Below are 12395 nucleotides of genomic sequence, written 5' to 3' on the forward strand. Positions count from 1 at the left end.
GATACAGAGACAACCAACCAACCTCTTCCAGATACAATTGAGGATACGGTAAACCGTAAACGCGCCAAGAAACTCAAAACGTAAGAAAATATTTAAAAGGTGCGGGTGGGGTGGGGTGGGGTGGGTGGGGTGGATGGGTTGGGTGGGGTGGGGTGGCAGGGTGGGGGTGGGTTAAGGATCAGAGGATGTTAAGGTATTTCTTATAAAACAAGAAGAAAGAAATAAGTTACATTCCAAATACTTGTGGGTAGTTTTTGGTTTCGATGATAATCGTAACCTTTGTAGTCATGCAGGCGGATATGGGCGTGCGTGGGTGTGGGTGTGTGCGTGCGTGGGTGTGTGTGTGTGTGTGTGACGCCTTGCTTGTAAACACGATATCTCAAATAGAGAAGCTTGCAACATTCTCATATTTGGTGTGTAGTAGTAACACATTACGTAGAAGTATCTTATTGCCTTTAGAGGAGGTCGGTGATTTCAGGTCACCAGAGGTCAAATTGTGAAAACCTTGTAAACACGATATCTCAAGAAGGGTAGCTTGGGCCAATCTCATTTTATGTAGTTGCGACACATCGAGTTCAAGGTCCCTTTGTTTTTGTTGAAGGTCAAATGTCAAATTGGAGTCACCAAGGTCAAATTGTGGAAACCTTGTTTTATAATCTACCGTATCTCCCACCAACCTTCCTTTCTTAATAACATGTGCGTTTCGCATCTTTAGAATAGGAGAGGCTGTTGGCAATTGGAAATTAGCTTAAGGGCATTCGTAGATATGAATCAAGACGTCTCGAACAAAAAATCTCCATTGACCTACGTGGCTGTTTAAATGCCTGTGCAAAAGGTGTGTAATGAAACGTTGTACTGTTAGTACATACATAATGTATTGAAATGGACGATATCATTGTGAATAATTGGTATCATATCATTGCTTCCGTTGTTGAAGTTTCCCCGTCGTATTTCGCAATTGTCGTGATTCAGTGCCAAATTAAAACTTCAGGTTTGGATGTAGTAACATTGATGTAATAACATGTAATAACATGACCAGGCGCCGTTAAAGAAAACTAAATGTCGCCTAGTTAGATGTTTCAGAGGCAAACCAGGCTCAAAATCTTGGGGACCAGGTGGTAAAATTCGCCCAGCGCCTGCTTAATGTACAGCCTATATGTGTACTGGCACATTGAGTAGAAGAAGCCTGTTGTCTTTCGTAGAGATCAATCTGTATGCTGAATTCAAGAACTGTTTTCATCTCAGTCATCAGCTGCCAATGTGAATATTGTTTGTCATATCTCAGTGCTGTTTGAAGCATTACTTAGATTGAAGTATGTTATTCATCCTGGCTATACCCTACAACATATGTGTCGCATTCATATAAGATTACTTATTGAACCACACTGCAGTTTTGCTGTCTGGTTCTAACAAACATGGCTTAGATCTTTCAGAGTTATTAATAACTGTAACATACGGTGTACATTTGTGCTTGAACATCGCTACGGGAGTGCCATGTTGACTCCTCTTTCGGTGAATGGTGAATTGGGGGGGGGGGGGGTTGGGTGTTAAGTTATTTGCCAAACATAAAGGCGTTTAAATAAGACTCTAAAAATCCAAAGAAGCTATTAGCCATTCCAAAGTCACTGATTAGAACTGTTTCGACCGGATTTTTACATCCCTTGACTAGTCTAACGCGCGTTATGCGTCACAATAATATATATTTAGTGACATTTACATTTATGTAGGTGATAGATATGAAACAGTATTATTTATAATGGCTAGGAAGGATTTTTCTTTTTTTCAATTTTTCAATTCATAAGACTTTATTTCAATCTCTCGCATTAAAGTATGCAATTATGACAATAGACGTGGGTAAATGTACAAGAGAACAAGAGATTGAGGAGTGCCAACAAGAAGCTCTGCAGAGCTTATTTACGTTGACACCCCTTTACAAATAAAACATAGAAAGAAAGCTTAAGTATACAGAGAAAACAGAACAAAGATGGCAAAGAAAGGAAAATACAAAATCAATGATAGTTTGATATAAGATACTCTTTAAGACGTTTTTTGAAGGTGTTCAGAGTTTTACAACCAGTAATAGTAGTAGGGAGGGAATTCCAAAGTTTTACGCCGACATAACGAATACCAAGTTGTGCAGACCTAAGTCTAAAGTAAGGAACAGTCAATTGATTTGGCGCACGGTTGGGATAAGGATCGTTACGTAACTGAAAATAGTTGCGAAAAGTCGACGGAGCATTATCATGTAACCAATTGAAAATAAAAATACCAACATAGTAACGATTTATATCATAGATACTAAGAGCGTTAAGAGTAGTAAACAGGGGTGCTGTATGCTGGAGGTAATCCGCATTACAAATATAACGAATGGCTCTCTTTTGAAGTAAGTAAAGGGGTTGAATTCTAGAGGCATGGGTACTGCCCCAAATAACATTACAATATGTAAGATAGGGAAGTATGAGTGTATTATACAAAGTGACCAATGTGCTTCTGGGAATGACTTGGCGAAGTCTATTAAGAACTCCAGCGCCTTTAGACACTTTCATACAAATATTCTGAATATGATTATTCCAAGAAAGATGATTATCTATATAAACCCCAAGAAATTTAGTAGTCTTAGACAGCATAACATCAACACCGCAAAGTCTGATACTATTAATGTTAGGATTTAAGTGCTTTGAAGGTGTACTAAACACAATAGAGGTAGTTTTCTTAACATTTAGTGACAATTTATTTGCACAAAACCAATCATGAATATATGTAAACTCATTCTGTATAGTATCCAATAGAAAATTAATGTCATTACTGGAAAAGAACAGGTTGGTATCATCAGCATAAGAGATTATATGAAATTTGTTGCTGGCTCTATAGAGGTCATTAACATAAATTATAAACAATAATGGACCAAGTATGGACCCTTGAGGAACACCACACTTAATTGGCTTAGAAACAGAATTTATATTACTAATAACAACAAACTGGTGACGATCAGCAAGATAGCTTTTGAACCAATGAAGTACAGTTCCCCGGATTCCATAATGACTAAGTTTTTCAAGTAAAATGTTATGGTCAAGGGTATCAAACGCCTTCGACAGATCCAGAAATATACCAGAAGCATACTGATTATTTTCGAAAGCTTCCATAACTTTACAAGTAAAATGTAAAATAGCATGTGTAGTTGAGCGGCCAGGAAGGAAACCAAATTGATAGTTATACAGTAAATTATGCTTAGCAATAAAGTTATATAACCGTGAGAACATTATTTTTTCGATTACCTTGGAGAAACATGGGAGAACTGAAATGGGTCTATAATTTATTCACGGATTCCTTTTCACCGGCCTTAAAGACAAGAACAACTCGAGCTATTTTTAAAGATGTGGGGACAACACCAAGCTCAACAGAGAGATTACAAAGATATGTGAGTGGAATACATAATGAATGGGCAACATGTTTTACAATAATAGCAGAAACACCATCAAAACCAGCAGCGGGTGGCTTGAGTGATAGAAGTACTTTAAGGACCTCATCTCTTGTTGCAGGAATAATGAATAAAGAGTCCATGACTGGTGCTTGCAGGTACATTTTGTAGTGAGAATTAACATTATAAATCTTATGTTGAGTGGCTGGACCAATAGTAGTAAAATAATCATTAAAAATGTTTCCAATATCCAATGGATTAGAAAAACTGACCCCCTGATAATTAATCTGTTCAGGAGTGCGATTAGCTTGTCGACCATGTAAAAGGGTATTTATTGAACGCCACATACTTTTCGCATCCTGGTTGTTATTATTAAACATATTGGTGTAGTAAGACTTTTTGGCCAGCCTGATAACAGACGTAAGACGATTACGAAAACGTTTGTAGTCGTTCAAGTTGTTTGCAGTACGGCTACGGAGATATTTTTTATATAGACGATTCTTTGTACGGCAAGAATTAAGGATGGCAGGAGTCATCCAGTCATTCTTGTCACTAATACCCTTCTTTGTACTAGGAACATACGGAAGACAGTTGTTTAAATGCTTACTAAATATTTTATTAAACTGATCAAATGCAACCTTTACATCATTGCCATAAAAGACATCTTGCCAAGTTTCGTTTTCAATAGCAGACCGAAATAACCGTATAGTTGCTGGATTAACGTGCCTCCTTAAAGTAATTGACGGAATACTAGTTTTAACATTGTCAATGTCAACAATAGTAAAAACAGGGAAATGATCCGAAATGTCGTCACAAATTATGCCCGAGGTAGATGACAGTGATGGACTATTCGTAAAAATTACATCAAGAAGTGTAGCAGAGTGTGACGTTATCCTAGAAGGCAAATTGTGGAGTGGACGAAAAGAGTGAGTGTACAAGGTTGATAAACTGATTACCGATGTTTTCCGATGTAATTAAGAGATTACAGTTAAAATCGCCCATTAAGAAACAACTCTTGTCTTCTCGATTCAATGAAATAAATAAAGTAGAGAACATGTCAAGCACAGTTTCGCTAACACCGGAGGGGCAATAAATAACTCCTATGATGATTGGCGAATGAGAAGCCTGTAGTTCTATAAAAGTCGACTCAAATACGCCTTCTACAAATATACTCAAATCTGAACGAGATTTGTATTTAAGAGATGAATTGATATATAGTGCGACCCCTCCACCACGCCGTTGCCTAGAGGCATGTTCCATATTATACCCAGGGATGTTGTAGAGAGTAGGTAAAGTATTAGGATTACCAAGCCAGGTCTCGGTTATACCGATAACAGAAAAATTATGCCTAACGGATCTTAGTGATAATAATAAATTATTAAAGTTACTATTCAGAGACCTAGCATTCACATGATACAAGGTAAGTTTCTGATCCCATAAATCGTTGGTAATATCTTGAAAGAAATTATAATCATAATACTTGCAGTTAGTAGCTTGAAAACTTTGAACAGAATTGATATCAGGATCAATAGAACTGAGAGGGGAATTAATGTCGTCGCATGCTTGAAAGTGATTTCGAGTATTTTTACAAATGATACAGGCTATGTCCCCATGCAAACTAACAATAGGATTACTAATACAGTCATTATGCCATTTTATAACCCCGGAGCAATTACAGCAATGACCTATGGAACAACGATCACTAGACGTTAAGCTATGCGCACAAATACAACAGAGGTGACTAAATAAAGTACAATGCTCCATGCAGTATCAAATGCAAACTATCAAGAAGTAAGAAAAGAAAAAAAAAAGAGAAAGAAAGAAGAACAGAACAAGATAAGAAGAGTGAAAAAAAAGTATTATAACGTATAATACCTTGAATGTGGATAAGACGGGTGTTTGGACAAACGAAAACACACGACAAAAGGGAAATCCTATAAAGTAATCTGTAAAATACCAGTAAAACTACTTGCTACATTTAAGTAACAAACGGCAATGGTATGTACTGTTCCCAAAAATCAAGGTAGCGGCTTCAAATTCAAGATGGCGGCTTCAACTTCACCATTGTGTCCGTACATTACCGAAGTCTTGCCAGGTCCTCTGTATTAGCAATATGATGTTTATGATCGTTTCCATCAATGACGAATATCTTCCCATCTAGGGTCCAAGACCGGTTAACTCTTTCATGTTTGCGGTCACGGGCGAATAGCTCCTGGTTCCTGCGGGTCAAATCCTCATTAATGTATATTCTGGTGCCTTTTAGTGAGGTCCTGGCACGATATATCCTGTCTCTTGTGTTGTATGGGGTCAGTTTGACGATGATAGCCCTGGGTCGGGTGGCGTTTGCTATGTTGTTAGCTCTAGGTCGGGGTGAAATGCGGTGTGAACGGTCGATTTCTCCAGGGGTAAGGGTAACGTTCAGTTTTTCGGTCGCCAGATTAATGACTAACTCGTCAGTCGATTCTCCAGGAGATTCAGGAATCCCCTGTATGCGGAGACAGTTACGCCTTGAATACTGCTCCTGGCGGTCAGCAGAGTCCTGGGTTGCAGTTAAGTCTCGTCTGAGCTGGCATATTTCCTCCCTGGCATCATCAAGTTGTTTTTGCTTTTTGGACAGTTCAAGTTGGAAGGTGTCATGAATTTCTTTACATACCTTCTCTTTCACTGCTTCCTCTATCGCTGGCACTAGTTTGCATATTAGATTGGTGCAAAAGTCATCTGAGTTAATGGCAGCATTCAACTCTTGGCGAATAGAGTCTATAATGTCCACATGAATTAGATCAGTGTTAGGTTGAGGTGTAGGCTCATCGTTAGGCTGGGATTCGCGAACCTGCCTTCTAGTTGAGGTCGATTTTGCTGCGTTTGTAGCTTTTTTAGGTGGCATCTTGGACGTTGTTTAGTACTAGCAATGAACTCTCACAGAATAATGATAAAGTAATATACTGAATGAATATTTAACTGAGAAATTTGAAGGATTTCCGAGAGGCGAAAAAATGATGTGATCTTTACATGTTGTCTAGTACATGTAAAAGAGGACGGAACTATAGAAGACCGTGTAAATAACTTTGGAAGTCTGGACAAAGTGAATATGTCACATGTTACAACCATTTACGCATGGCGTACTGTTTCAAAATGTGGGGCCTTGTGGTAAATTTCAAATGTAATTGTCTCTCAACCTGTAAATCAGATGAGTGTATGCTTTGGTGAAGTATTATTTTGTAATTTCTGGGTTCTCTATATGATCCATATCAAAAATCATTTTACAATTCTTTAAAGACAAAACCCAGAATAGTGTCTCAGTTTCCTTTATAGAAGTTGCTAAAAGTTATTACCGATCAAACGTCATATCATCATATTTACATTGTTTGGTTAACAGATGATGTTGAAGGTTCTTGGTGCCGCTAGTAATCATTCTATGTCAAACATTACGAGACAATGTACTCAAATTGGAACAAAATGTTATCTTTCCAGGTCGGAGAAACAAGAATACACCGAGATTAAAAGGACTGAAGACACTACAGTGTGAACGTATGGACTTTCTCCGTTACTCACACTATTATTGGTTTAGGTATTGCCTGGTATTCCTTGACGTGGATGAAATGATACCTACTAAGTGATAAATTTCATATAATACAACTTTGGGAGAAATTCCTTGTCCATCAAATACAGTATGTTGACCTATCTTCAAGTTTTGCAACATATTCTGTACTCGGGTTTATTCACTATGATTTGACAATCAGCAGAACTTACTTTTGTTTATATTGTTTGAGTCTATTTGAGGTAAAGGTGGTTATTTCATACATGAAGAATGCTGAAATCAGCGATGAAGTGTGCTGTATATAATTATATAATCTGAGTCCCAAATAGAACCACAATGATGTGTCGTAATATTAATTATTCGATTGTTGTGGGCACGAATTGCCTCCTTTTCCTGCTTAATTTGCTCAATTGTTACTCGTGATAGTTTTCACATTTTCTATGAAAACAACGTAAGATTATTTTCTATCAGAGCACCCACCGCTCTTTTTTTTATTATTGGCCTCTGCAATCTGAAATACTTCCCAGCATTGCAACGCCAAAATATTCTCCGTCTTCGGTGAAAAAGACGGTTTTGGGCAAGTCAAACTAGATGAGGAAAGCAGTTACCAGACGGAAGGTACAGACGGTAGCGTATGCCATTCGGTATTGCTTCGGCTTCAGAGGAATACCAGTAGAAAGAAGAAAAATGAGAAAAAGAGGGAGTAGAAGAAAAAACGCCAAGACACCGGGAAGAGAAAGAGGAACAGAGACATAATTACAGCGCTATATACGATCCCTATTTTCACGATAGCATAACGCTTGAAAACAGAATGGCCAGTGGGTCAACAATAATAAACCTGAATAGTAACCTAGTGTTATGATTGCAGTACATTCGATGCTTTTATCTGCTGCGCGAGTAGCTATTAATATCTACTGAATCGGTGTAACAGTGTCGGTACATTTAATTAAAGCTGTGTGTAAATGAGGAAACAGGTGGTGTAGGTCACTGACGGACATACATGACAATAGGTGTAACTCGTATACAAATCATGAATAAATCACTCAAATTTTAATTGTGACCGCGAAGACTACAATACCCAGACCAAGGTAAATTAATTTAAGCATGCATTCTTAGTGTAAGCCTAACCATACATAAGGATTAAAGGGGAGGAATCCCAGACCATCATAATGAACTTATATCACCGAGGTCCTTGTGATGAACTTAACCCTTAAATATCTAAGTCCATTGTCTTGCACGATACGGGAGTAAATTGTTTTTTTCAAAGTCGTGGCATGGAGCTATTTTCTTGGCCAATGTGTAATGTCATAGTGCCACTTGGGATGGTTGGGGGGGGAGATATAATTGAATTATTTTAGTTCCCTCTCTCATTTTCAATGTGAATGTTAACAATTCAATAAACAAATACCAGTTTTATGACAAATTAAAACATGCATACAGGAGCTCATTCCCACTTTAGACTTTCTTCCAGTCTCCAATTTCATATCTAAGTTTCATATCATTCATATATAGTGTCTAGTTTGGCTTATGTTGTGTCTTTCTTAAACCAAAATGCCAAGGAAAATGTTTTCAATCATATTATTCTACCCTGGCACATGTGATCTATGTATTGCCTGTCTGGTACCATTTTATATTGCAAAACAAAAGCAAAGAAAGAAGAATGAAGCTTCTTAAAAACAGATCAGTTATATTTAATTAAGATTACAATATACTTTTAGAGAAAGTAAATGCTGCTGCAAGAACTGAGTTTACAAGAATGGCTAATAAGATTTACAGTGATTTACAGTGATCAGAATTTATTACCCACAACACTGTGTCCATAGCAGCAATATACATCTCAGGTCCAGCTCAGTGGCGGAGCGTCCATACAGTCAAGGGGCGAATGCCCCCCCCCCCCCCTGACGGACTCAAATGGACTGCTAGCGCCCCTTTCAGCTTTTTACCACTTTTTACATATTCGCGATTATTGAATTTATTATTGCGCTCTCATCTTCTTATTGACATTTGTCACATTTTGTTGGTGTAATTTTCTGGAAAAAATGCTCTAACGGTGGTCTTGTGATGAAGCGCATGCACTTTCAACACCCATATAAACTTCAGAGTTGTCACAAATGGCGATGACACCTATTTATTCTTCGTTTATCTGCAAATTAGCAAGGCCCGGAAAGGGTAATTTCCGGCGATCTATAAGGAGTATCTTGACTCAAAAAATTTCTGTACGCTCCGCGCCAACCTGTGGTGGCGCTCCGCTTAGATAGTGTCCAGAGCCGTATATAGAGAGAGTTTGGCCAACTGGCGATTTGTGACGTCACACGCAAACCATGGGCATCAAAATAGGTCCAGTTGTCGTTACCAGTTGCGCGAAACACGAAAAACACCACACACAATATATAGCAGCTTTGCACACTGTGCTCGTTGCGAACAAACGAAGCGACTCAGAATGTCAGATTTTGACAGGCATACGAGGAACAAAATGGATATCAGGTAATGAATTAGAGTATGCGTTAGTTAATGACATTTACGTTTATCTTCACACCTAAAATGCATAGAAAACTAGCTGAAAACCTGTCATTACACTTGTTTTATTTTACGCCTCATACTACTAGTCCTACTTTAGTCATACAAACGAAAAGCACACATCACAGTCCTGGCTAGGCTAGATTACAGACGCACAACTATAGCATCAGGCCTACATTAATAGATCCTTCAATTAAATAAAGTAGGCCTACACATAAAATGACAATTTATGCTTCACTGATCTTTTCAGGTTTGCCAAAAAGTAGTTGTACCAGAGGTCATTGTATTAAACTCCAGAAGTTACATAGTAGGATTAATATTCTGCATAACTTTTTCTCTTAAGTCTAATACAACTTTTTCTCTAAAGTCTAATACAACTTATACAAGGGCTGTGAATGGATGGAATGGTTTGCCTGAGAAGGTTGAATTGCAAGTAGTGTGAATGGGTTTAAGAATACTTTGGATGAGTACATTAAGCATTGTAATTGGGTATGACATTTGATGTCCTCGGTTTTATTCCTCTCATATAGCCTTAGGGTCCTTAATGGGGACTTGAATGTCTCTCCTGGTCTTTTTTTCTACTAAACTAAACTATATACTTGAGTGTAGGAGTTAGCAATAGTTGGGAGTCTGTGGGCAAACCTAAGACTGATATTGTGGTGTTAATTTCTCAGGAATGTAGTACTAGGCTATAGTAGGTGCAACAGATTGAATGGGTCTGCCGAGAAAAAAAAAACTGCAACAACTGAATACTGGTGTATGTTGTAGCTTATGTATTTTCCATTAACATATATACTATATGGTCATGTCCTTAATAAGGTTTCATGGATCACACTGACATAGTGTGCCTACTTGTCAGTGTTGTCAACATGAGCACAGGGCTGATGACATCATTCAGTTTGTTATTATGCAGACAGCAAATGGCCATAATGATAATTATTAATTGTTACTTATTCTTCATACTGCCCTTACTGGCCTTACCTGAACAGTGATGTATAAAAATGCAAGAAGTCGTTAAGCTTTTCATTTAGGAATCGTTTCAGCCTGTCCTATTTCAAACATATGATTGGCAGGTTTCCATGTTACATAGCTTATCAAAATGGAGCTGTTCTGTAAAGCAAGAAAATCACACATATGCATGCATACAAACACACTCGTAAATAACAATTTCTGAATATCTTTTCAGCTGCCCAAAGGTACTGGAATGCAAGCTCTGTTGGGTGAATTAAAAAACCCTCATTGTACTCTTTTATCATGGTCAGCGTAGCTGGAACCAGCAATGATGGTGATGTGGATTTGACAGTACCTAGACAAGAATTCAATAGCTGCTTTGTGTTGAAGTGGGTTCAACTTGCTCAAGGCCATGACAGGATGACGACTAGACATTAGGATGAATTATCTGTTGCAGAGCTCTATAAACCAGGCAGTTGTTAAAACATCCATTGGGTGACCCTCACAGTCTACCAGGCACTGCATCGCAGAAGCAAAATGAAGTGTGTGTGATACCTTCATCTTATGAGAGTGGAATGGTATCAGTGTGGCCTCTGTCAATTTGGCTTCAAGTCTTTGTTTTCTTGAAAGCTGAGAAGATCTTTCAGTGGTTTCACACTGACCTCTGAACTTGACAATTCATGTGTATTTGCCAGCTCAGGAGAAAGCCAGATTTTAATTACATTAACCAATGCTGACTTTTTTTTGGACATGTGGTACATCTGCAAGGAGGTGAAGGAAGCAGTTGGAGTTGCATGGATGTGGAATCTTGTTGATAGTCTGGCAGTCTTATCCACAGATTATCCCAAAGCTTCTCCACATTGCCACATTCAGAACTTATTACATTGATAAACTTGAAAATTGCAGGAATCTAACGAAGCACCCATCAAGGGAATTTGTTTGTATAATTATTGAAAGCTGTGACCTTCTGATGTGACAGACTAATGTGAAATAAAGGGCAGTAGATAACCTTGTAAATGAACCTTGTTATTGTTTGATTGTATCTAATGTTTGCAAAATTTTAAGTTGCATGCTACCAATTGAAACATAATTCTTTCTCTATTAATGAGATATAAATACTTCTCCTTAAAGGGTGTGGAGACTCCCGCACAAAGAAACGTCTCATGCAGGTTATCTGACCTAGTTTCGAATGCGGTGTAACAGAAGTGTTAGACACCACCATTGATCCCAGAAAATACACATACAGCTTGCTACCATCTGTAAATAGACATTAGTGTACAGTCAATACAAACATCACAGTCAATACCCACAACACAGTGCACATAGCAGCGTGGACATCTCAGGTCTAGATAAAAGATAACAAGGTATCAGGTTTCATTACTGTCTGCATTTTGTAGCGACACAGAAAAAACTTCACTTGCAAGCAACGGAAAGTAAACTTTTTCAGAGCGCGGTTTAGGTCAAGTCTTCAATACCTTTAAATATACTGCATCGGTTGTTGTCACTTGATCATTTGCTTGTGTGTGAGCTAAACAGCTTAAATAATATGTAAAAAAATAATACAAACTTTCAAATTGCCAGATATTTACTTGCTCAAAATCATTATCCAATCATGATTTGTTGCTATCCTTGAGTCCATTATTCAGATGATGAGGCAGATTCCCTTCAACTCTCCATGATGAAGGTAAAACCTTATATCTTAACCAACTGCCATTGAGTGTCCATTTGAAAGTTTCAAACACACAAGTGCATTGATTAAAACAAAGACTTTATTGCTGTGGTTGCAAGAACTGGATTTCAGTCTAGTAGTCACTCACCAGGTTTGTCATTATCACAGTCTGCTAACTGTGGCTTTTTATGTTAGGAGTTTTTCTTCAGAGCACATGTCACCTTTGATTTGTAAAAAAAGTCCTGAAATTCAGGGAGTTAAAATTTACTGTCTAAAGATAATTTAAAAAGATTTTTTTTAAC

General features: G+C 37.9%; 1 long non-coding RNA gene across 1 annotated transcript; it reads left to right on the plus strand.

The window, feature by feature from the left end:
* The first annotated feature begins 4 nt into the window (after window positions 1-4).
* LOC139962815 (uncharacterized) lies at window positions 5-11452 on the plus strand. Its single transcript, XR_011791372.1, has 3 exons — window positions 5-80; window positions 6890-9440; window positions 10660-11452. It is a non-coding gene; the product is annotated as an uncharacterized lncRNA (long non-coding RNA).
* Window positions 11453-12395: the final 943 nt, after the last annotated feature.

Source organism: Apostichopus japonicus, chromosome 21 (genome assembly GCF_037975245.1).
Source record: "Apostichopus japonicus isolate 1M-3 chromosome 21, ASM3797524v1, whole genome shotgun sequence".
NCBI lineage: Eukaryota > Metazoa > Echinodermata > Holothuroidea > Aspidochirotida > Stichopodidae > Apostichopus > Apostichopus japonicus.